The 26,255-nt window shown below is 41.7% G+C and overlaps 1 protein-coding gene across 7 annotated transcripts in view; it reads right to left on the reverse strand.

Annotated features, from left to right (window-relative positions):
• TBC1D5 (TBC1 domain family member 5) overlaps window positions 1-26,255 on the reverse strand; it is a 534,167-nt gene that overhangs the window by 249,384 nt on the left and 258,528 nt on the right. The gene's annotated exons all lie outside the window — the stretch shown is intronic.

Consider the following 26,255-nt stretch of genomic DNA (forward strand, 5'->3'; position numbering starts at 1 on the left):
ATCTATTTGGCAAATGTGTTTCATGGCTAAGAAACAGACAACCTTACCTGGATAGGTCTCTTCCTTCCACCTTAAATAATATTATTAATTGTAACTAGAGAGGACCTCAAGTCTCAAACTTCAGTTCTGGATATAAATTTTCCCAGACCTCAAAGGTGTTTGTATCTGGAGTTTTGAGTTTAACAAGTAGAGACAAGCCTAAGTGAATAAGATGTTTTTAAAAGATAATGCCTAATAAAAATGGATGAAAAAGAAATATGTTTTCCCTATCTGAAGTCAGTTTATATATTGTGAAACATTTGTAACTAAGTGAATAGTAAAATGAAGTCTTCTTTCCACAGAAGGCGGCCAGAGCAGTTCAAGTTTCCCACACACTGCCTCAGTAACATGCCTCCAAGCAAGACAGACTACTTACAAAAGAGAGAGGGTGGTCCACCATCAATACCCCTGAATCCTTGGTCTTTTCCCATCAAGACTGAGTTATGATACTTATTCAGATAAAACACTTGTCCAAGAGGTATGGCCATATGGCCCAGTGAATAGAATTCCACACTGGGACTCAAGAGGCTTCGAGTCTACTCCTGGCTCTGCCACCTTGCTGCTGTGTGACCTTGGGTAAGTTACTTCACTTCCTTCTGCCTCCATTTTTTCATCTGTAACGGAGGCATAATGATATCAACTGGCTTTGTAAAGCACTCTGAGATCTCGGAAAGAAAAGCACTATCCAAGAACTAGACACTACTATTACTAACTCATTTCATATAAGCCAATGGCAACTCAAATGAAAACTATTTTTCAGTAACTCCCGCCCTAGGATAAAATAAAAACTCATAACCAAGGCATCAAAGATTGTCTTTCTGAGCAAACCAGTCCCTCATCCCTCGACATGCTGGCATTTTAAGAGTCAAAATGTGATACTGTACAAGGCTAGTTGTTGAAAAGGAATGGGATCTGATCCTAAACAGCTTCTACTACCAGTTCAGAATTCTGAAATAAAGAGTTGCTGCCCTTTGCTACTTTCATACCTATTGAAGAAATACCTGTGAACTCTTTAGTTCTCACATCTTTGGAAAGTATATTTAACACAAAAGAAACTGCTCTACATATATATTATAAAATCAACTATTTTCTTAAACTTTGCACTAAGTAGGGAAGGGCTTTGAGGCTGTCAGTTTCAGAATCAGAGATAAAAGTGATTTCACTTAGGAAATCACATAGTGCATTCCCCAGGTGCAATAGCTGCTTACCCTTGCCAGAATGAAGAGACATCTTCCTGCTGACAAGTCTGCACTCTTCTTAAAATTTTATTTTTAATTGAAGATGAATTTTTGTTAATAAACATCTTTATTTTCAGCTGTAAAACAATTCTAAGTTTAGTTTATATAAAACACTTGTTTATTATTATTAACAATGCAGTGTTTTATGCTTAGAGACAAGGAGAACGTAACAGACAAGTATTTGCTTACTTTATAAGCCTGTAAATTCCTATAACATGACTTTCAAATACCACGTTACATTTGGTTTTAGCATATTTAAAGCTTAATAATTTAATGATTTTTACAATTTTAATTTGCACTTTCAAACCACTCTGAACAATTTGAGGTGCCACTGGAGATCATAACAGTGGTCCTGGTTAAGTCAAATAATAATTATAGAGCTTTCACTTTAAAGATGAGATTATTTTTAATTATTGAGTGAAGTACTTGAGGTACCACACTTATATAATTATGCTACTCATTAAATGGTTATTGAAAGCTGAAATGTAATTTTAGTGACAGCTACCTATTTTTCTTTGTACATTTTATAGATGACAGATAAGTCAAGAATACTAGTTTATTCAAAATTCCTTGCAGCTTTACCTTGTACTCTGTACTGAGCTTTCAGGTATAGAAAATTTAAGCTGTGCTTATTTTGAAACGTTAAAAAAATATCTTATTTTAAAGATTATTTTGCTATATAGAGAAAAAAAATTCTGTTCACAGAGATGAGAAGAAGAAAATAGTGATAAAACATTTTTCTTCTGTTTAATGTCAGCAAATTCTGGTTCTACAATGTACTTTCTTTTCAAGCCCTATCCCTGAAAAAACAGAACACATCTGCAAGGCAGTATCAGCTATTTTATTAGAAGACCGTTTTGTTTAACAAAATGAATACCCAGCGACAACACAAATATGGAAGACTGATTTTAGTCAAAATGTGTTTGCTGTGTAATGCAAACAAAAAAATTACTTAACAGATTGCAGATCTTGAGTATAAAGCGGTAATCAATATACAATAAGCATTATACTATGCATTAAAACTATATATAATGTCACAAAAGACTCCTTTGCTTCTTTGTAACACTAAGGTTCACAACTCTTCAAACATCAAACCCCATCAGATTTTACTCCATAGGTATATATTCAAACTGATTCACATAAAATTATTCTAATAATTAAGGGATGCTGACACTTGACAGCATAGAGTTTTGGCCTCATAAAATATTAACTCATTGACTCATCCTCAGTATTTTTATCCCTTCCACATGATGCTTCTAATTCTACTTATTCCTCCATTTTTTCAAAGGCCATTATCCTGTACAAATTAATCTTTTCTTTCTCACAGTGAAAACTAAACAGAAGAGTAAATTTGTTTCATTAACAATATTAAAGCTAAGATTTCTGAGTTCGCTGCATAAGGAAAAAGCAATAAAGTTTTGAAGAGGGAAAAACTGCTTTGTTCCTTCAATCCCCTAGTTGAAATTAATTATAGCAAATGTTTATGAAAACATCTGTTCCATGCAGTTATAAATTCTTAATTTTAGCATGGGCGATTCTAGGCTTCCTATTATTTTGAAAAAAAAGTCTGAAAATTGAAAGGTTTACAAAAGAACAGGCGATTTGATTTTCTACAGCACGATATATGTAGTTTGCAATGTCCTGAGGATCTCTGCGGCAAAGAAAAATAACACAAAATACAAAAAGACTAGCTGAAACAGACAGACAAATCAGTAAAATCTTCAACTGGTCTAACTTGACTGAAAGTGAAAAAATAAAAGTAAAACCAGGATCTATGAACAACACAAATTAAGCCTGCACTACATAACTTTAGTCTATACAAAATAAAATGTAATGGATATATTGATTTCTATTTTATGCATTTAATAAAGGAGTAAGAACAGAGCACGCTTGACATTACCTATTCATGTCAACAGAGGGTACTAGAGAGTTTAAGATGATTCAGTAGCTGCTCCACTTCTGAAGTTCAATCGTTTGTATAAGATCCTAGGCTCCGACACTCTCTTGGACTTTTTTACATAAAACACCCTTGCAGCTACAGTGTTAAATTCAATTTACACCACATAAGCTTTTAAAATGATTGAATGGAGCAAGCTTGAAGCAGTGTACAGAAACTGAAAATAATGCCTTCAGCTAAAGAATTAAGTGCACTGCACTTCTGATATTTATAAAATAATTATTAGGCTAGAAAGTTGAGAAGAACATTTCGTTCTGAGAAAGTTGTTGAAGTTGTCTGAAATAAAAATGATGCAACTTTTTGGTGAGCACATTACAGCAATCTTTTAAATTCAAACCTTTCCCCTCCTTGCTTCTGAAGTAATTTAGGCACTGACAGATGCATTCTTGGCATGCATGCATTGCTTTGTAAAGATCTTTTGGTAGCATTTTAAATATTAATACTGTGTCAAAACAATCTTTGCCATAAATGAAAAAGAATATTCTGGTAATGAGATGCATGTGAACAGTTAAAAATTGTGCACCATGCTCACCAATGGTCAAGAACTCTTGCACTAGATGAAGTGTGTAATTTGTTCATCTTGCAAATTAACCAAGATGAGAGAAATTACCCTGAAAATTGATTAGCTTTTGAACATTTCTAGAGAGATATATTTTCCTTATATATATTTGAGTTTTCAGCAAAGCGGACACTGGAGCAAGATATTCTACAGTACTCACGCATAGACTAGTTTTGCAACAGTGGAGGATGGTGACATCTGAAAGTGGGTAGGCAAAACTGACACATAAAGGAGCAGAATGAGAGCCGTTTATAGCAGTAGGGAAAGATAGCATATCTGGTGAACAATATGGTAGGAAAATCTATCCTAAGAAGCTTCCACTGTTTTGCAGTTACTTATAAAAGAAAACATTTTGTACGGGCAAGAATAACCAGGATTGCAAAAAAATCAAGTAAATATAATCTTGATCTGTCTTTTGGATTTCTACTTTGCTAGACTAAACTGGCATTTTGCAATGATGTATACATAGAAAAGCATGGCAAAATGTAGGTGCATAATAGATTATTATGTTTTCTTTAAGCAAAAACAAATCTGTTTTTAATAGTTTAACCAAGAATTACATGCACAACTTTTCATATGCAAAATACAAAGATTTGTATGCCCATAGTGAATTTGTGAGGGCAAAAACATGGCTAGGAAATGTACACAAAATAAAAAAGGAGTGCATGAAATTGGGATAAAATTTAAGTGGGGCCATTTGAAAATTTGACCCTTTGTGTCTTCAAGTTCATAATTACTCTACTGGAATAATTTCAATAGCACCACATTATAAAAAAGTTTTATCCTATTTTTTACTTTGTAACATCTTCCACGCTACCTCTTCTTCTGTCTGAAACAGCCCCCACTTTCAGGGTGCTTTGCAATCAAACTTTGCTCTGGTAGGAGGCCAAGAGGGCAAGGAAAGGAGAAACAGCCAGAAGGAAGGAGTAGCAGATAAAAACAGATCAACCAACCAGGGTACGGGAGAAGAAGCAGTTTTCAATTAGCCCCTCTCTTGTAGTTTCCACAACACTTTGTGGCTCTTTGACCTCTTTAAACTCACTTTCGATTTTAGAAAAGTTTGGACTTTTATTTTTGTAAATAGAAAAAGGATTTAAAGTAACAACTACAGATCCACAAACTCCAGGGGGCAACCATGACCAGAGTTATGTGGGACGGAGATGGTGTTCAAATATACCACTTAAAAGTTTAAAATTTAAATTAAATTCAACAAAAAATACCTTCAAGAGAAGAGAGTGAGATTTATCATCTTTTAGCTATTCTTGTCTTTTACTTATCTACTAAGAGAACCCTCCGCTCCCAAAACTGAATTTTAAGTTGTTTTTAAAAAATATGTAAAATCATGAACCATATTCTAATAGAAAATAAGCCCTCCATGATGTGCCTAGGAAGGATTCTCAGGTGGTAGGTGTGCACCAATACTATATTAATACACACTAAGTCACAACTGCATGTAAGCCCTTTACAGGAAGAATAGGCCAAATTCAATGATGATGTTAACAGTGGTGTAACTGGTCAATGTATGGCTGTAAACAGAAAGTAATGTGCACCGATTCAGCATTTTGTGGGAGCCGCACAGCACTGGCCAGCAGACATGCATACCTCTTCCAGTGAAGTCAGTAAAAGTTTAGTCTGGGTATACCAGGGTTCAATTTATAGATTCACAGATTTATAGATTCATGACTCTAGGACTGGAAGGGACCTCAAGAGGTCATCGAGTCCAGTCCCCTGCCCTCATGGCAGGACCAAATACTGTCTAGACCATCCCTGATAGACATTTATCTAACCTACTCTTAAATATCTCCAGAGATGGAGATTCCACAACCTCCCTAGGCAATTTATTCCAGTGTTTAACTACCCTGACAGTTAGGAACTTTTTCCTAATGTCCAACCTAAATCTCCCTTGCTGCAGTTTAAGCCCATTGCTTCTTGTTCTATCATTAGAGGCTAAGGTGAACAAGTTTTCTCCCTCCTCCTGATGACACCCTTTTAGATACCTGAAAACTGCTATCATGTCCCCTCTCAGTCTTCTCTTTTCCAAACTAAATAAACCCAATTCTTTCAGCCTTCCTTCATAGGTCATGTTCTCAAGACCTTTAATCATTCTTGTTGCTCTTCTCTGGACCCTCTCCAATTTCTCCACATCTTTCTTGAAATGCGGTGCCCAGAACTGGACACAATACTCCAGTTGAGGCCTAACCAGCGCAGAGTAGAGCGGAAGAATGACTTCTCGTGTCTTGTTTACAACACACCTGTTAATGCATCCCAGAATCACGTTTGCTTTTTTTGCAACAGTATCACACTGTTGACTCATATTTAGCTTGTGGTCCACTATGACCCCTAGATCTCTTTCTGCCATACTCCTTCCTAGACAGTCTCTTCCCATTCTGTATGTGTGAAACTGATTGTTCCTTCCTAAGTGGAGCACTTTGCATTTGTCTTTATTGAACTTCATCCGGTTTACCTCAGACCATTTCTCCAATTTGTCCAGATCATTTTGAATTTTGACCCTGTCCTCCAAAGCAGTTGCAATCCCTCCCAGTTTGGTATCGTCCGCAAACTTAATAAGCGTACTTTCTATGCCAACATCTAAGTCGTTGATGAAGATATTGAACAGAGCCGGTCCCAAAACAGACCCCTGCGGAACCCCACTTGTTATACCTTTCCAGCAGGATTGGGAGCCATTAATAACTACTCTCTGAGTACGGTTATCCAGCCAGTTATGCACCCACCTGATAGTAGCCCCATCTAAATTGTATTTGCCTAGTTTATCGATAAGGATATCATGCGAGACCGTATCAAATGCCTTACTAAAGTCTAGGTATACCACATCCACCGCTTCTCCCTTATCCACAAGACTCGTTATCCTATCAAAGAAAGCTATCAGATTGGTCTGACACGATTTGTTCTTTACAAATCCATGCTGGCTATTCCCTATCACCTTACCACCTTCCAAGTGTTTGCAGATGATTTCTTTAATTACTTGCTCCATTATCTTCCCTGGCACAGAAGTTAAACTAACTGGTCTGTAGTTTCCTGGGTTGTTTTTATTTCCCTTTTTATAGATGGGCACTATATTTGCCCTTTTCCAGTCTTCTGGAATCTCTCCCGTCTCCCATGACTTTCCAAAGATAATAGCTAGAGGCTCAGATACCTCCTCTATTAACTCCTTGAGTATTCTAGGATGCATTTCATCAGGCCCTGGTGACTTGCAGGCATCTAACTTTTCTAAGTGATTTTTAACTTGCTCTTTTTTTATTTTATCTTCTAAACCTACCCCCTTCCCATAAGCATTCAGTATGTTAGACATTCCTTCAGACTTCTCAGTGAAGACCGAAACAAAGAAGTCATTAAGCATCTCTGCCATTTCCAAGTTTCCTGTTACTGTTTCTCCCTCCTCACTGAGCAGTGGGCCTACCCTGTCCTTGGTCTTCCTCTTGCTTCTAATGTATTGATAAAAAGTCTTCTTGTTTCCCTTTATTCCCATAGCTAGTTTGAGCTGATTTTGTGCCTTTGCCTTTCTAATCTTGCCCCTGCATTCCTGTGTTATTTGCCTATATTCATCCTTTGTAATCTGACCTAGTTTCCATTTTTTATATGACTCCTTTTTATTTTGTAGGTCATGCAAGATCTCGTGGTTAAGCCAAGGTGGTCTTTTGCCACATTTTCTATCTTTCCTACCCATCGGAATAGCTTGCTTTTGGGCCCTTAATAGTGTCCCTTTGAAAAACTGCCAACTCTCCTCAGTTGTTTTTCCCCTCAGTCTTGATTCCCATGGGACCTTACCTATCAGCTCTCTGAGCTTACCAAAATCCGCCTTCCTGAAATCCATGGTCTCTATTTTGCTGTACTCCCTTCTACCCTTCCTTAGAATTGCAAACTCTATGATTTCATGATCACTTTCACCCAAGCTTCCTTCTACTTTCAAATTCTCAACGAGTTCCTCCCTATTTGTTAAAATCAAGTCTAGAACAGCTTTCCCCCTAGTAGCTTTTTCAACCTTCTGAAATAAAAAGTTGTCTGCAATGCAGTCCAGGAACTTATTGGATAGTCTGTGCCCCGCGGTGTTATTTTCCCAACATATATCTGGTTATAGTCTGATAGTTTAGTACCAGGAGTCCTGGGATTGCTGTTAGCAGAAGATGAAATTAGATTATAGTGAATATGCTTTATCTCACCCATTCTGGCCACATTGATTTTCTTGCTCCTCTTCTGTTTCATGCATTGAACATCACATTGGTGCCAGTTACACTTACTGCTGTCAATCATTTACAACATGTAACTTAAATTAGTGTTTAAATCACCAATTAATTTGACACAAACACTTCAGTAAGATTTAGCTCCATTTACTCCATGCTGCATTCATCCCAGCATCAAGTGGATTGTCTGCAACCAATAAATAATGGCCACCTCCAAACCTCAAGAGAGTCCTTAGAGATCATAAAATGAGTATTTAGTGAAATAAAGAGGTTGTAGTAGTCTATTACAGCAATGGACAAGGCCATGAATAATCATACTTTCACAGAAAGAAAAATCTTAGAATCGGTCTGGAACTATTGCTATAAATTACTGTAACATGATGGACAAAATCTTGAGTGACTTACTGCTTGCATCCAGAATGTTGCAGCTAATTTTAATTTAAAATAAACACAGCCTGAAAGGCCTGTGAACAGTAAATTGCAATAATCCAGCCGAGATGTAATAAATAGGAGTTAATGACTCAGCATCCCCCTGAGACAACACTGGTCACACAGCTCTGCTTAGTTTTAGACGTGCACTATCAGGGTATAAAGGTGGTCTCTGGAGACCTTTTACTTTAATAATAGCAAAAACATACCACCACTTCCTTTTTAAATCTCAGGGTTACTATGGTTCTTTAGTGTACTCAATATTCCTTCAACTGCACTCAATTTAAGACTACAAACTGTAAAATACAAGTATATACAATCATCCTATTTTGGAAAAATAAATCATAGTTAAATGTTTTCATTTTCAAACTGACCAAAAGGAATAACTGCTTCATGCCCAACGATTCTAATAAAGTTGGAGCCAAAAGATTGACGATTGGATAGGACAGGCAGTTTTCTGCCTTCTTGATGCTTTGCCATACTTAGAAATTGCTATTAAATACTTAGAACAAAACTCTTATTGGCTAAAATAACGGAACACTTTCTACAGGAAACTATACCTAGCATACTGGCAACTAAAATTGGCTTGGAAACAATGGGGCAGATTTTGAATCAAGTTGTACATCTCTGTAAATCTGGAGTAACAACTGAGCTACTTTGACTTTACACCAACATAAGTTGAAGAAGAATCTGGCCTACTAAATTTAACTAGAAATAGAATGCTATTCCTATACCAAAACGATGGTTCTCACAATATACCTATTATCTATATAAGAAGATTCCAAGACTGTCACTCTGCCTGTGTCTCATTCTGAAGCCTAGGGTATGTCCAGACTACTCGCCGTATCGGTGGGTAGCGATCGATTTTTCGGGGATCGATATATCGCGTCGATTCCCGAATGCACTCCTGTCGACTCCGGAACTCCACCAGAGCGAGCGACCCTAGCAGAGTCAACATGGGGAGCCGCGGACGTCGATCTCGTGCCGTGAGGACTTGAGGTAAATCTATCTAAGATACTTCGAATTCAGCTACGCTATTCACGTAGCTGAAGTTGCGTATCTTAGATCAATACCCCCCCTAGCGTAGAGCAGCCCCTAGCATGTATGTTTAGTCAGTGTGAATCAAGGAAACAGTTGTAAGTATGGTTGAGTGCTCTTTTTCTGTAGAATATCATCTGGTTCAGTCATCCCTGGGATCTGGGATCTGTACTGTCTAATTTTTAAATTCTCAGCCATTTTGACTTTATGAATTACTCCTGTATGACAGCAGTGCTCAAAAGACGTGAGGTCATAGATGGCACAGCCAAATGAAGGACTGCTGGCCCAATAGATGCAACAGCAGAGGAATCTTAGACTTTGCCTTAGTACAATGAACATGAAGACTGAGCTCCACGTGTATGTGTATCTATATCGATATATATCAAGTAGAGGCACCCCTTGAAGCAACGCCATAGATGTTGCTTGCACTCTTGTGGAGCTCTTACCCCATGAGGGGAAAGATTAGACAGATGACAGCAAAGCAAATTTACAGCCCAAAATCCATTTTGAGATTCTTTGAGAGAATATAGTCTGAACCCTGACCCTTTCCACAATGGCAATGAATAGCCTAGGGGATTTGCAGATTGTTTTCATTCTCTGCAGGTAAAGGGCTCACTGAATGTCAAAGGAACAGAGCCCCCTTTCTTCTGAGGATGTTAGCGGTTTTGGGAAAAAAACACAGGTAAGTAGCCAGATTGGTTCAGGTGAAAGAGTACTTTGGGGGTGAATTTAGGGTGCAAATGTAATGAAACATTGTTCTTATGGAATATAGTGTAAGGAGGATCCACCATCAACATCCCGAGCTCGCCAACCTTTCTGGCTGAGGTAATGACTACCAGGAATGTGACCTGCACAAGGTTCAAGTTCCATTGAGAAGCAGGCTTTTTTTTACAGGCAGAACGGTCTGGATTAGGTCTCTCCAGAATCTGCGAGTCAGAGGGTGAGAGAAGATCAAGCAGCTCTGTATGCACGGACTGCACATCTCAAGGAACTGATGGAAAAAACCTGCTGTGTTAACGGAAATAATATCGTCTAGAATGAAAGGTATACCTATGGCTTCTGGAGAAATGTGTCTGATATGCCCAGATAGAGAAATGCTTCCACCTGGCAAGTAATTCCTAGTGGAATCCTTCCTACTTTTAAAAAGGACATTCCAGACAGCTTCAGAACATGATTGCTCTAAAGATGATATCTCTTCAAAAGCTAGGCTCTGAGATGAAGCAGCTGGGGGTTGCCTGATCTTGCCATTCCTCTGAGTCAGGAGATCAGGAAACGTAAGAATAATGATAGGTGCCTGAGATGACATGTGTAGGATGTTTGGGAATCAAAACTGTCTGGACCCGTGGGGGGCAATGACACAAACTCATGCCCTGTCCTGCCGAATCTTGAGCAAAACTCAAAGAAGGATTTAGTAGTAGAGGAAGGCACAGTTCAGAAGATCTGGCCATGGTAGGAGCAGAGCATCATCCTGTGAGTGGAGACCAAGGCTTCCCTAGGACAGCAAATGTTGCACTTACTATTTGCTTGGGAGGCAAACAGGCCCTGGGAGAGTTCCCCTGTGGAAGGAAAATACTGTTTACCATAGAGTTGTGAGGCTCCCACTTGTGATCATCTGCACAGTGTTTACTGAAAGAGTCTGCTAGCACATTCTGGGAGGTTTCTTGGGAGGTAGAATACTGGCAGAGTAATCTGGTTGCCAACGCACCAGTTCCATAGACTGACCGCTTCTGTATGCAGCAGGGTAGCTCTCGCTCCTCCCTGTTTGTTGATGTAAAAGATGGTTGTCTGAAATTATTGGAGCATGGTGACCTTGAACAACAGGAGAAATGTTTCACAAGCCCTTCAAACTGCTCCTCGCACTAGAACATTGATATGCATCCTGGATTCTTGAGATGTTCAGGTGTCCATGTGAGCTCCCCAACCTAACAGGACGTGTCAGTAATAATCATTCTGACTGGAGAGGAGGTGAGGAAAGGAATGCAGACAAATATGATATCACTTTGGTGGGAACAGTCACTGTGTTTCTCATGGACTATCAGTTTGGTGAGTACACAGCTTGAAGCCATGCTGCTGGGCAACAAAGGTGGAGTCTTGCAAAAGGCAACATAACCTAGGAGAGAGAGACAGGTCTTGACAGGCACTCTGGGGCTGGTTATGATCTGGTCAGTGATAATCTTCATAGCCTAAGACCAGTCTCTTGGCAAGTAAGCCTTTGCAGTGATGGAATGTAGGCACACCCCAATGAAGTCCAAAGTATACAGTGGGATAAGAACTGATTTGTTGGCGTTTGCGCTGACCACCGGAAAAAAGAGAAATGCCTGGGCCTCCAGGCATGACATGGCGACAAGGAGCCAATCATTGAGGTAGGGGAAAGAAAGTATCGGTGAGTGGGATGAATGTCCAAGTGAAAGAAGGCATCCTTCATGTCGAAAACTGTAAACCATGTCTTTTTTTAGATGCCAACGTTACCATGTGAAACCTGAGTTCATAAATAAAGCCATTGAGATGGCAGAGGTTGAGAATGGGTTTCAACTGCCTTTCTTTTCAGGCACTAGGGAATATGTTGAGTAAAATCTCGGTATTCAAGAGGAACCCACTCTAAAGAGAGATTCCACTTTTTGTTTGAGAATATTCTTGAGAATGGCCCCCCCAAAAAGGGGTGGGGAAAGGGAATTTTTAAGGGGTAGGGATGCAAATTCTCGTATAGCCAGAATGGATGATGCTGAGCGCTCACTTGTCTGTCTGTATTGCACTCCAGGTGTTGAAAAAGTGCTAGAAAACCCCCAAACTGTGTTGGACTCCGAGATTTACAGCTCTTAAACTCCTGTCAAAAATAATGTTTAGCCAAGGGCTGGGACTGGAATGAGGAATCTGCTGCAGAAGGTGTGGCGAAGCGGATCTTTTGAACTATTTGCTTTTTACAAAGTGGCTCAGAGTCTCTGGTGGAAGAACTGTTGAGCCACTGGTCAAGGCTTGTACTATTGCTGGTGGAATTTTCTCTTCAGGGCAGGTGTATGTATTTCTAGGGAGTGGAAGGAAGTCCTGGAGTCCTTTAAAATGTATAAGGACTCACCTGTCTTCTGATTAAACAGAAGAGTCTCACTGAAGCAAGCTCCTCAATGGTGTTCTGGATCTCTCTGGGAAAACCAAACATGGAGCCATGACCATAATGATGACAGCAGCCACTGCACTCGAAGATGCATCAGATACATCTACTGCTGATTGGATAGTGATCCTGGCAACATTTTAGCTACCTCTATGAGAGTCTGGAAACATGATCTGTCCTCTGGGAGACTATCAGTAAAGTCAGAGAATTTTCAATAGTTCAGGAAGCCATGTTTATCCTTGGCTTCTTCTTAGCAAAATCTAAGAACCAGTACTCTATGCCCGTGAGCTGTTGGCTGCTTTCGACACAATTGACCATGCAGTTTGTCTTGAAATCTTGGCCTCTTTGGCTTCTGTGACTGTTTTCTCCTGGTTCTTTTCCTACCTGTTTAACTGCTCCTTCAGATGTGTCCCTTGGATGATATTCCTTATCCCTTCTCTCACTTTCTATGGTGGTTCCACAGGGCTTTGTCCTTGGTCCCCTTTTCTACTCCCTGTACACTTTGTCGCTGGGTAATCCTATCTGCAAACACAAATTCAACTACCATCTCTGTGCAGACAAATCACAGATCTACTTCTTTATTCCAGACCTGTCTCTTTCTGTCCAAACTAATATCTCCCCCTGTCTCTGACATCTTCTTCTGGGTGTCTAGCCATCTTCTGAGGCTCAGCATAACTGTGACTCTTCCTCAAGCTCTCCTCTTTCTTGATCACTGTCCTGCCTGTCTCTGAGGCTGTGTGTCATCTTTGAGTCAGATCCCTTGCTTGTCCTTACATCCAAGCTATGTCTCAATCTTTCTGATTGTTTGTGCATAACATCTTTAGGATACAGCCTTTCGTACCCATCCACATAGCTAAAACTCTCACCTAACTTCTTATCTTGATTATGACAAATGTAGTGTTGCTCCACTTATATTCATTCATAATGTTGCTGCAAAGATTATTTTCTTAACCCATCATAATAACCATATCACCTCTCTTTTCGCATTTCTCTGCTGGCTCCTCTCTTTCTCAAACAATAATGACTTGTTTTCACTTTCAAGGCACTTCCTGGACTCTCCGCTCCCTGCCTATCATCTCTCACTCAATATCAAAATCATAAAGATGTAGTGCTGGAAGGGACCTCAAGAAGTCATCTAATCCAGACCCCTGCGCTGAGGCAGGACCAAATAAACCTAGGTCATCTCCTGATAGATTTTTCTCTTAAGATGTTCTTAAAAACATCCAATGATGGGGGTTGCACAACTTCCCTTGGAAGCCTATTCCAGAACCTAACTGCCCTTATAGTTATACTGTTGTTCTGAATATCTAAACTAAATATCCCTTGCTACAGATGAAGCTGATTCTTCTTCAAGTGCTGGTACCTGTGTGTGTTCCACTATAGATGCACATGCACTCCAGGTGCCTGGAGCCAGAGAATTTTGAAAGCAGAGTCCGTTGGTCTGCACATGTGTTCTGACTCAACTTGTTCTTCTGACTGAGGAAATAAAGGGCAGGGCATATTGACTGCGTCTCCAGTTCCTGCTCATAGCTGCATAGTGCAGGTCAGAATCTCCAGTGTCTAAAGCTTCGACTTTCTTCTTTTCTTGTGAAAAGAGTAGTTTCAGTTGAGTGCAAGGGGGAAGATTAGTGAGGGTCTACAATAGATATGGAGCAGAGGAAATCCAGAAACTAATTGTAAAAAGCAGTTTCAATGAACTTAGAGATGAAAGGTAGAAGGGAGATGGAGAAGGTGGTGGTTGGAGAGGCAAGGGGGGTTAAGGGTGACTATTTGATATATTTTAACACTATTAAATACAAATGCACAAGAGGCAGAAGATAAATATTTGTGAAATCAAGAGCAGCATGCATAAAACAAAACAAAAAAACATGTTGGCATTCTATTACAAATCTATTATGTGACTGATTTTAAAAGGAATCTGATAGTCTGATTGCATCTATGTAGAATTTAAAGAACACATTGCCATTGCCATACTCAAGAGGGCAAGATACAAACCAAGTGCATGGTTAAAAAGGAAACTGATGGAAACTTTTATTAAGACAACAAAATCACGTTAACTTAATACCAGTATCTGGCAGCCAGCCCCATGCATTAAACATTAATGGCCAAGAAGAGAGCACCAATCCCCAACCTCTCTCACATACCTGAGAGTCCCAGGCCCTTTACAGTACCCCTTGCCTCAACTGAATTGGTCTATATAAAGGAAGCCCACCCTGGAAAAAGCATACAGCATATACCACCTGGCTACCCAAACCCTATATGCCCTTACAAGCTGATGCAAGAAAATCCTGCCTTCTTTGGATGCACTCAGCATCAGAAGACCTGACTCTGAGTGACCACCCGATGCAGTCGCTAGACCAGCACCAAGAAGTGGTACTGGAGACTACATTTTAAACATAAAATTATAAAACAGCACTGGAACACAATTAACCTCTTTCCATATTAGTGGAGCAAAAAATGTCAACTGAATATTAAAAACAATTGTTGGATTAGGTATGCACTGGAAAGAATCTCCCATAATCCAAATGGAAAACATTACTTTTGAGTAGAACTTATTTTTACAAAACTTTTAGGATTATCAGATCTCTAGTTTTCGACCAGAATACCTGGTCGAAAAGAGACCCAGTTCAGTCAGTGGTGCTGCAGAGCTAAGGCAGGGTAGTCTCTACCAGTCCTGGCTCCATGCTGTGCCCCGGAAGTGGCCAGCAGGTCTGGCTCCTAGGTGGGAGGGGGGGCGCCAAGGGGCTCTACAAGTTGCCCCCATCCCAAGCACTGGCTCCGCAGTCCCACTGGCCAGGAACTGTGGTCAATGGGAGCAGCGTGCAGAGTCATCTGCTGTACCTCTGCCTAGGAGCCAGACCTGCTTGCTGCTTTTGGACACAGCGTGGAGCCAGGACTGGTAGGGACTAGCCTGCCTTAGTCCTTGCACTGTGCTGCTGACTGGGAGCTGCCAGAAGTAAGCCCACACCCAGACCCAACTCCAAATCCCCTGCCTCAGCCCTGAGCTCACCCCAAATCCAGAGCTCCCTCCTGCACCTCAAGCCCCTCATCCCCGGCCCCACCCCAGAGCCTGCACACTCAGATGGAACCCTCACCACCTCCCACACCTCAACCCCCCTGCCCTAGCCCAGAACCCCCTCCCACACCCTCTGCCCCACCCCCCAGCCTGGAGCCCTCACACCCTCCTGAACCCCAAACAATTATATTTCAAGTTATCTAAAAAGGTTTACACAATTTAGTTTACACAATAATAGGAGCCAACAAAAAATATTTAGTAGTAGTCAGTTTTTTCTGGTTGGTATGTCTAACTCTGTAAGGAGAATATGTAACATCTCTTTTGTCAAAATGAAATCATGCAAGGGGCAGAAAGAAAATACCATTGGGCATCTGATGGGGTACCTGATCTGACCCCTTTCCAAAATCCTCAATAAGCCATAAATCTCTTTGAATTATGTATGACACCGGAATAATGAGAACAGTACTGTATTTTTGTACTTAAACATGAGAGCATAATGTAATCTGGGAAGTGATGGAGCAGCAAAGAATGGGTATGTATCCTAATGTGTATACTATTAGTTACCGTAGGTCATAGGACAAAGTGAGTAATATAGAGCTTGTGTGTTTGCACAAGTTCTCTTTCTGCTCTTAATGGAATGACAGTGAATGAAGAACATGAAACTTACAGCACGTGAATACTAGGGTAACAAACAAAATTTCCCACATAATTAGCAAAACAGATCTATCCGTAAGTTAATTTGGCCATTTTCCTTTTCAATAATATTTTCATACCACCCAATAGCTACCCCTAAAATACAAACCTTAGTTATCTGGAGAACACAATTTGTTAGCTGGTCCATAACATAGGTTGTTCACATGGATAGAAAAAAAAAGGCCGAATGAAAAAAAATCAAGTACTCAACTTAGGAACATACATTTGGCCCACAAAAAAACCTACTGTAAATAATTGGAGACTGATTATTTCATAAATACAGCTCTGAAGGTTATATGTTTACTGAAAGAATATAAATGTTGCACCAAATGTAGATGTTGTTTGAGTAGAAACATTGCTTTCAAAATACAATATCCTTCCATTTCAAACTAGCTTACTTCAATATCTGAGTGAAGTCCTTTTCCTTTTATAGCAACATGTAACCAATTACCTAACAAAAATGTTTACATTAATCATAATGACTATTTTAGTTTTTATACCACTAATTTTATTTTACTTAGAATTGAACTCCCTGAGGCATTCTTTTGTGCCAACTGTTAATTTCAATCAGTGATAAAGTTCCCTTAAGCTTCTTTTAACATCTACTGGACATGACCTCATAAAATTTAATGCCATTCATTAACCCCAAGCACTTAACTTTACACAGTAATGTCAGGCATCTGACTTTTCAGTGCATGAGAAATCCAAGGGGGAATTGTTTGAGGGATAAATTACATATGATTTGAGTTGCATAAAGTAAGGCAACAAGCAGCACTAAAGGGTGAATCAGAGTTATTTTACAGAAAATGCAAGATTCTTATGAATCCTGTTATCAATTACACAAACACAATAATGCAACCGAGTGACATTATGAGCTTGTTAACAGGTAAGAACACCATGTTTTTAAACACTTCCTCCTGTGCCTAGGTCTACACCTCTTCTGGGACACATTGTTTTCATCCTTTGTTTTAAAGCTTTTACCAGGGAATGAGACTGCAAGTTTTAGTAAGCACTCAAATCATGTTTGTCAGGAGAAAGATACTACACTTCACAATGTGAGCACTCACTTCAGTCTGACTGGTCAGCCTCCTAGAAACACCTAATTTGCACTGGGCATGCTCAGAGACCTGCACATCCAGTAGTCACACTCACATTACAGAGATGAACTATGATACCGAGGAACTGAACAACATGGTCAGTTGCTGATGGTTTCAGCTTAACTTAGAAGTGCTTTACCAAATACTTGACTAGGCAGAGTTAAATGCACAGTAGCTCATGTACTCCTAGTTCAGGTTTGTTAGTATCACACACTGATATTGGTGAAATGGGACAAGTGAACTGAACACATATCAACAAATGTTATTTACAAATATTCAGCTGTCTGCACGTGGCCAATATATTTGCTGAATTTGAAGACTGATTGTTGTACTCATCGAAAGTAATCTTTACTTTTGGTACAGATAATGGTCCCTTTACTATCCATCCACTTTGTTTGGAGGAAGTAGGGAGAAAAGTGGTTTGGTTACAGATAAGGTCAAATTGCAAATGTCATACTCAAAAATCTGGTATCTATTTGTTAACCATCTATGAATTTAAATTCCTGATACTAAGTCCGAAAAAAATCTAAATTCTCATAGCAGACAATCAGGTATAAGGCATTTCAATTGGAAATACAATATGTATGCAAAGACTGAGAGGCCATGTTGAGGATGCCTAGAAAATTTCATAGCACTTCTGTTCAGTCCTTGACTTGGCAGTTGCTAGTGGACAACTGATGGGTTCCACATTCAGCATTTCTCCAACAAACTTCTTATCCAGATGCAAGATGATGTGCATTTTGTCCTCCAAGAGCATTCACAATTTTGTGAGGTATAAAACTAAGGCACTCCCCGACCCTCAATGTGAATAAATACCTCTTTCAGGGAAACTAGGGCCAATACCATGGATGACTTTGTACTTTAATATAATTTTGATATGGACTCTGATAAATGGGAAGCCAGATCAGCTGCTGCATTTTGTATCACCTAGAACTTTTCTTAAATATGTGGCTTCATTCTTATATGAATGATGCAACCTGAAGGTAATAAAAGTGAAAATAATTGTGGTCAGGTCTGAATCTAATACATTGGGGCTCAATCTTATAGTCACTCTCAGATGCAAGATGATTTTTTTTGCAACCATATATTTTGGATATCCAATAGCACTGAGGAATCCAAAAAGACATCAACTGCCAAAAACCAATGCTCTAAGTAGTAAGGGATATAACAGAAGTAAGGTGGTTGGTTTTTTTTGTTGTTGTTTTAAGTGCTTCCCTTGTCCTACCAATATCACCCGAGCCTCGCGTAGGGTCAGCTTTAGCTAGGTCAGGGGTAGACAGCCTATGACACGGGTGCCGAAGGTGGCACATGAGCTGATTTTCAGTGGCACTCTCACTGCCCGGGTTCTGGCCACCAGTCCAGGGGGCTCTGCATTTTAATTTTAAATGAAGCTTCTTAAACATTTTAAAAGCCTTATTTAGTTTACATACAATAGTTTAGTTATATATTATAGACGTTTAGAAAGAGACCTTCTAAAAACGTTAAAATGTATTATTGGCACGCGAAACTTTAAATTAGAGTGAATAATTGAAGACTTGGCACACCACTTCTGAAAGGTTGCTGACCCCTGAGCTAGCTGCTCTTTGTGCAAGTACTGATTTTGACTAGGTAATGATAAAGCTTGGAGATGGTGCTGTTTATATTTGACATAAGATGCAGAGCTAGATGATGTCTGCACACTCCTGTCAATTCAGACTATATTTCACCAGCTCTCCAATGGCTTCACACATATTGGATAGTATGTGGAGAGGACTCTAGCGATGGAGAAATGGTCTGTAATGACTCTTCAGGTTTTCTATCTCAAAGGAATACCTGGACCATTTCAGACATTTCCATTAGCCATACTGTCTCTTGAGCTAGGGTAAGACTATTTGGTGATCAACTATATCAGATGCTCAAGAGAAATCCAGGAAGATAAGCATGCACTTCCATTGCCTATGAACAGAAAGTGGTCATCTACATGCCCTGGCATGAAGCCTGACCAGAAGGGGTCCAGAATACTAGGAGCTAACAAGCAGATGTTGGATATTTTTTGTTTGTTTCTGAGTTGATTTGCTTAGAAAAGGGAAATTAGACTCTGAACCATAGTTTGAGAGGTCTCCAGTGACAAGTGATAATTTCTTTAGTAATGGTTGGATTATTGCATGTTTTAGGGTGGGCTGTAGATTCCCTTCAAAGGATATTTTGATAATCTCTTAGCAGGGATCCCAGGAGTGGTCTTCTTTCTTTTGCCATTAGGAAAGGGTAGGGGTCAGTCAGCGGTAAAAGGCTGTAAATGCTTCCACAACTACTGCTGTAAATAAATAAACTCTTGGAAAACAAGGGCTGCATTTCTGGTTCTGTGCTCTGCTAATTTTTGGTGGCCCAAGAGGTTATCCTAGATGTAGGTAACTTTTCTATGAAAAGGAGTAATACCGCACATGCAGGCAGGAAATGAACCGAGACTACCGAAACTGATCTGCTTATATGTCTCCATTAATAAGAGTCTCTCCAAGAAACCTCTGAACCAAATTGTATATACAGTCTATGAAGGGAACAAACCACCTTCAAACCCATCATTTGTTGGTGTCACCCCTCTCTTAGTCTTGGCTTAAACTAGAGCATAATCTTTTGGGAACAGGAGCATTTTATTATGTTTACAGAGATTGTATAATATGTATATACATTGCTTATAGGATCTCCATCTGGTTGGGGTTATTATAATTCAAATGAAGAACATCAGCAAAAGGTGGTAGGGGTCTGGGGCTGAAGAGCCTCTCTTGGGTTTACAAAATCTAACTTGATAGGAAAAAAGACGGTTACTCACCGTTGTAACTGTTGTTCTTCGAGATGTGTTGCTCATATCCATTCCAGTTAGGTGTGTGCGCGCCGCGTGCACGTTCGTCGGAAGATTTTTACCCTAGCAACACTCGGTTTCCTTTTCAGAATATCGAGATACTAGAATTTAAATAAAGCTGCTTACTTTAACATGGGTGCAAAAATAGTTAAATGAATCCAATAAACTTTTTTTAGTGAACTCATAATTCAGAAATATCAAAAGCAAATTTATTAATAATTTGAAAAAAGTTTACTTTGGACAGAGGATATCATATCGCCAAGTTTTAGTCCAATGTGAATTTTTATGGCATAGTTATGAAACATCTGAAAAACAGTATTTAATTAATGGAATCTGACACACTTGAAGAAGGAGGTCAGAAACAACTCAGTTATACTGAAAATATATCTTTAAATGAGAAACAAGCCAAGTTAAAATCTTCTTAAAGAACAAAATTTGTATATTATATATATTACACAAACATACATGCACACGTCCCCTTTCTATTTGTCCCCACAAAGCAATTACACAGGCCGGCCCACAATTCGAATATTCCTTTTACCCACAGCCTGCAAAGTTCAGCAAAAGCATAGGTTAGTCAGTATACTGTAAAAAGTAATCTACCGCCAATATTTTAATGCACAACGGAAATCTTGGTTTGCTATCGAGCTGCTGGTAATAATAATTACTGTCCCTATTGGTTGCTATGAGAATACTTAACATTTTTTTCCAATAGACTCTAAAAACATTTCTGTGCTCACAGGCAAAAAGGATGCTGGGGAAAAGCAATAAAATGAATCCAGCCTGTAGCTCTCCAGCGGAATTCAAAGCCAGATGAACAGCTGTAGAGAAAATTAAAACCAGAAAGAGCTCTCTCTTTCAAAAGCTTCTCATCCTCACTTTCCCTTCTTCCAGTTTGCCAGAGCTAAGCCTTCGAGAGAAATTCAGCATATGTTTTGCAAGCATTGTTTAAAAATGTTCTGTTTTCAGTATTTGATGATATACAAAAGGAAGGACAATAAATACCACATTATCCCTTAATTGTAACTTTGCTTCATGAGGCCTGAAATTTTGCTGCTTGATTCTTAACCATCAGGTGAAGGTTTTTAAGTAATTTTTTTTTTTTTCATTGAGTAAGTGAAACAGTCTCGAATAAATTTAAAGTAAAGTAACGCACCTTCTGTTTTAGCTATTTCTTAGAGTGTGGAGCAATTTTCAGATTTGGGCAGTTAAAAGCCGTCAGTACAAACAATCAATGCTTTTTGGCCTAGATCTGAAGTGCTTGAAATGTTTGTCCAAGATTAGTTTGAATATGTTTTAAGCAGTTTTAAGGAAAAAAAATAAGCACATATGACATATATTGTTCTCCTAAGTCTCCTTTGCTAACCAATGAACCACTAAACATTTTTTTGGTGTCAAATCTTGTATACAAATTCATAAACCCATAACAGGGAGGTGGTCTACCTTTGAAAAAGAAATAGAGAAGAGGAACTACTAAAGATTTGTATTAATCAGAAAAAAATAGTAAATTCTTCTTCCTGTTTACGTAGACTATCCCACACACAGAATTGCTGTATTAAATTAAATAGAATACAGATGACTGTCACATTTTACTGCTTGAGTTAGACTAACTAATATGACTATTTGCACTGCATACAAATAATTCGTGTAAGAATTTCTTGACCCCGAATACATGAAACAAATGAAATTACAAACATTCATAGTATCTCTCGCTGAATAGATTGCAGTTACTTGCAAGAGGCCATAATGCATAAATTATTTTGATAAGATGAAGCCTAAACTTACTTCATTTGAACACAAAATCTGGACAACCTCATTAACTCACATCCTGTCTGCTGCAGTAAGACCATTTTTAAGACAATGCTGTGTGAATCAAAGGCCTTTTCTCGCCACTTCAGCTAAAAAACCTGAAGCAGCTTATCTGATAAAATGATTAAGGCACTTCCTTGGAGTCAAAGAAATTGAAAACTTTTTCTTTTTTTATCATCAAAGTTTAAATTTCCCCTGTCTTGCCCTGACAGCAGAAACTCAAGAGAAGAACTTCTCTCGTCTTAGTAACATCAAAGCTGTGTGAAACAGTGTTAGTGGCCTGTTGATCACACCAATATCACAACAAAATCGGTAAGGCATTGTTAACATATTTGTGTATCTTGCAAGTCTCAAATCAAAATTACAATAAGTCATATCAATTTGAAAGAAATAAAGCAAGTATCCAACAATACTGTATGCTTAGACTTCACTATCAGATGAATAACAGATTAAAGGCTGGATCCTGGTTCAGCGAGTATTTATTAAATTTATTATCACTCCACCAGGCGGTACGACCGGGAAGCATTCGGCAGTCTAGCATATCGCGTTAATGCGTTAACTCGGCCGCGTAGACCATGGAGCCCTTGCCGTCGTGGTATCTCGATACTCGCCCGTGCTGCCTCCAGTCGGCGGAGACTGGTGGGCTACGGCACCACACGGTTAACTCCTGCGGGGCTGTAGAAGGCAAACAGAGGACCGTAATGGAACGTAACTGATGGGGCTAGAAATGGAGGTATCTCCTGTGCGGATGGGAAGTGCAATGTGAAGTACGCATCTTTCATATCGAGGTGCATACCAAGTCTCCAGATTAGGACAGGATAAGTCCAGGGATACATGTCGGACTTCAACTATCATAAACGGTTAGTCTCGTAGGTCTAGGATAGGTTCTGAGACATCCATACAAGTCGGGGATTACGAATAAGAGAATAAGTGGCCCTGTTCATCATCAGCGTGTGACACTCGGTGTAAGGATTGCGCCGAGAGGAGTCCCTGAAGAGGACAGGGTTGGAACAAGTGGAGGTGTACTCACTCTCACCATGTGTGGGAACAGAATGAAGTACTGGACATGCAGGCAATAGAGTTGGATCCCCGCTTGTACACAGTATCAGTCCTCGAAGCACCTTTGAAAGTTTATCTGTGCTAGGCACAGAGTGTGGCCGTGTGGCTGGGACGGGAAAGGCGTGCAGTGGGTCATCGGGTACGCAAGCCAGAGAGAGCATATAGGACCTGTTGCCTCAGGCTTTGCAGCCTGGGGTTGATTCCCGAAAGAGGCCTTTCCAACAAATGGTAATCGTAGACAGGCCGGAAGTTTGAAACCTGAAGCAGGAGCATGCTCCTTATGGTTAAGAGGCCCTGGAGAGAAGCTCTGGTCGCCTTTTCTCTTACTCTCAAGAGGGCAGTGAATTCTTGGCGGAACTGGATGGGAAGCTCCATAACTTATCCAGTAATCTCAGGTGTTTGGGATTAATAGGGCTAAGCAGGGCTTTATTGATTTGCCAACGCAGGGCTATAAGGCCTCTGCAGGATGCCACCTTGCGGCGAGTAGGTCATTCGCCTAGCCCCTTCGATTTCGGGGCTGGCGCCTGTTTGCCATCATTACCGTTTCCTCAACCAACTGAATGACTAGTGAGCAGGGAGAGAGGACAGACAAGTAGTTGTACCCTCCATAGAGCATTCGCATTCGCCTGGATGGATCCGAATAAACAGGTCGGGCCCTCAGTGGGGAACCCCGATAGAATGTCATACCGGTCCCCATACCTCCGGAGACCTCTATATGCCTGGGAGTCCAATGACGTGCTCCTTCCATAGGAGGTCCTGATGGCTCTCAAGTTGTTGGTAGGCCACTGAATCGGTCCTGACATAGGCTGTCCGCGGGAAGACATGATGCGTGCCCGGATGGCCATCGGAGGTGCTGAAAACATGGCAGAGTCTGATCTTACAGACCTTGGCCCAACTCGGCAACCGCTGGACGCGGTACCCGGAAGGCGCAGTGTGTACGCGGAGTCGAACGAAATCTCAAGGTTGGGCTGAGCGGAGCTGCGGGACACAAGGGCCAAGCGGTGGCTGGAGACAGAACGGTGCCGGGGATTATCAGGGTCGGTGACGGGACACCCGACCTGGTGCGCGAGTGACCGGTCCGAGAGAGAACAGCATCGGAATTGTATAGAGGCGTTGGGAGTGGGGCGCCGCGGACGTGGGGCGTTGCGGGAGTATCATGACGGTGCCACCCTCTGCTGCGCTGAAAGACAGGATGGTCATATCAAGGTGGCTTGGCAGTAGATATATTACCCCACACCGACGGTGCCGGGGTTCAGGCAGAAAAAACTCTGTCAGGGCAATGAGATCCTCGCCGTTGGAATTGTCTCTGGCGTAGGAGGAACAAGTAAGCTCGACACAGTGCATACGGGGAGCTGTCAGGCACAAGGATCTCGACGGCCTTGTGGAGAAACGGGAATCGACAGTGCATGATGTCCAGTTGCCTCAGCAAGGTGTCGGTGCGGCGATCCGGCTTAGACCAGGCTGTCTGCGTGCGGTTGCCGCACGGAAAGAAGAGGCAGGGAGTCGACCATGTGTGCGCGCGGGGAGCAGCAGCACTGGAGATCGACGGCCCTTAATGGACCGGATCGACGGTGCGACGTTCGTTTGGTGCCGCGGCAGGTGTCGGAGCCGGGCAATCAACTTAATGAGCTCCCTGGGCGGTGCCCATTGGCACGGAAGCAGCAGAGCAAGAGCTCAAATCCAGGCGCGTGCCGGGGAGCGGCAGGCACATAGATTCGAAGTTGCCCTTGCGGGACGGATCGAAGGTGCCTGGCGTTGTCGGCTATGTCGGCGGCAATGGTGGCGGTGCCGGCAGTCCACTTAAGATGAGCTCTCTGGCTGCGATGCATTGCAGGAAGCAGCAGGAGCAGAGGCTCAACCATGGCCTGGGCGCGTGTGCCGGGAGAGCGGCCAGCACATCAGCATTCGACGGCCCTTGCGCGGACCGGGTCAAAGATCGACGGTGCCGGCATTGCGTGGCCGCGGCATGTTGCGGTGCTGGCAGCTCCAAACTTAGATGGCTTTCTCAGCTGCGGTGCCATTGGCACGGAAGCACAGAGCAGGAGGCTCAACCTCCACGGTGCGTGGCCGGAGCGGCCAGGCACTAGATTCGACCGCCCTATGCGAACGGATCGACGGTGCCGGCGTTGTGGTGCCGGCGGCAGGTGGCGTGCGGGCATCCAAAGACTAGATGAGCTCTTCTGGCTGCCGGTTGCATTGCAAAGACGCAGGAGAGCGAGGCTCAACCACGGCGGTGCGGGGAGCGGCAGGCACTGGATTCGACGGCCTTTGTGGGACCGGGGGGGGGGGATACAGTAGCCGCGTTGTCGTGCCGTGGCAGGTGTCGGTGCCAGGCAATCCAACTTAGATGAGCTCTCTGCTGCGGTGCCGTGGCACGGAACGCAGAGCAGGAGGCTCAGAACCGGGTGAATGCCGGGAGCAGGCAGGCACTGAAATCAAACAGGCCCAGCGGGACGGAATCACAGTGGGCGGGTCTCAGCATTCGCAGGTTGTTGGTGCAGGTGATCACGACTGAAATGAGCCTCTCGTGGCTGCGGTGCAGTTGGCCACAGGAAGACAGAGCCGGGAGCTCGACAGGCGCGTGGCCCGGGGACTGCAGGCACTGCAGAAGATCGTGGGCTTCCGCAACCTCAGAGAGAGGGAGCGGTGCCCGAGTCGACTTCGATGCCAAGTAATGGGCGGTGCCAGGAGGGTTCCGTGAGGAGGCCCTTCTTGTCCGTTAAAATAGCCAGCCGCTTGGTGCAGAAGGCGAGGGGAATGAAAGTGCCGCTTCCGTTTTGTGTCTCGGCCTTACACCTGCAATCGGACTTAAGCTGTGAAATGGCATCCCCCGAGGGCACCCTAGACGGAAAGTCGTGGGATCTCCTGTCAGCAACGGTCGAGGTGTCCAGCCAGTCCCTAAGAACCGATAAAGCTGGGCAGGGCTGCGGCACTGGTTGCGGGGAAGGGGCTACTCTCCCGAACCCGCTAACTATTATAAACTAACGATGCTAGTAAGAAAAACTCATAATAGATGCAAAAAGGATTATAAGCTATATACACAAGAACTACAGAGCAGGGAAGCGGAGGTATCAAGCTAAGCTGCGATCATGTTCCAACACCGACAACGGGCGGTAAGAAGGACTGAAGGAGGGGCTAGGGGTCCGCAGGGTATAATCCGGCACCTAGCGGCCCACTTCC

The sequence above is a fragment of the Chelonoidis abingdonii genome, chromosome 2 (genome assembly GCF_003597395.2).
Source record: "Chelonoidis abingdonii isolate Lonesome George chromosome 2, CheloAbing_2.0, whole genome shotgun sequence".
In the NCBI taxonomy this organism is placed as follows: domain Eukaryota; kingdom Metazoa; phylum Chordata; order Testudines; family Testudinidae; genus Chelonoidis; species Chelonoidis abingdonii.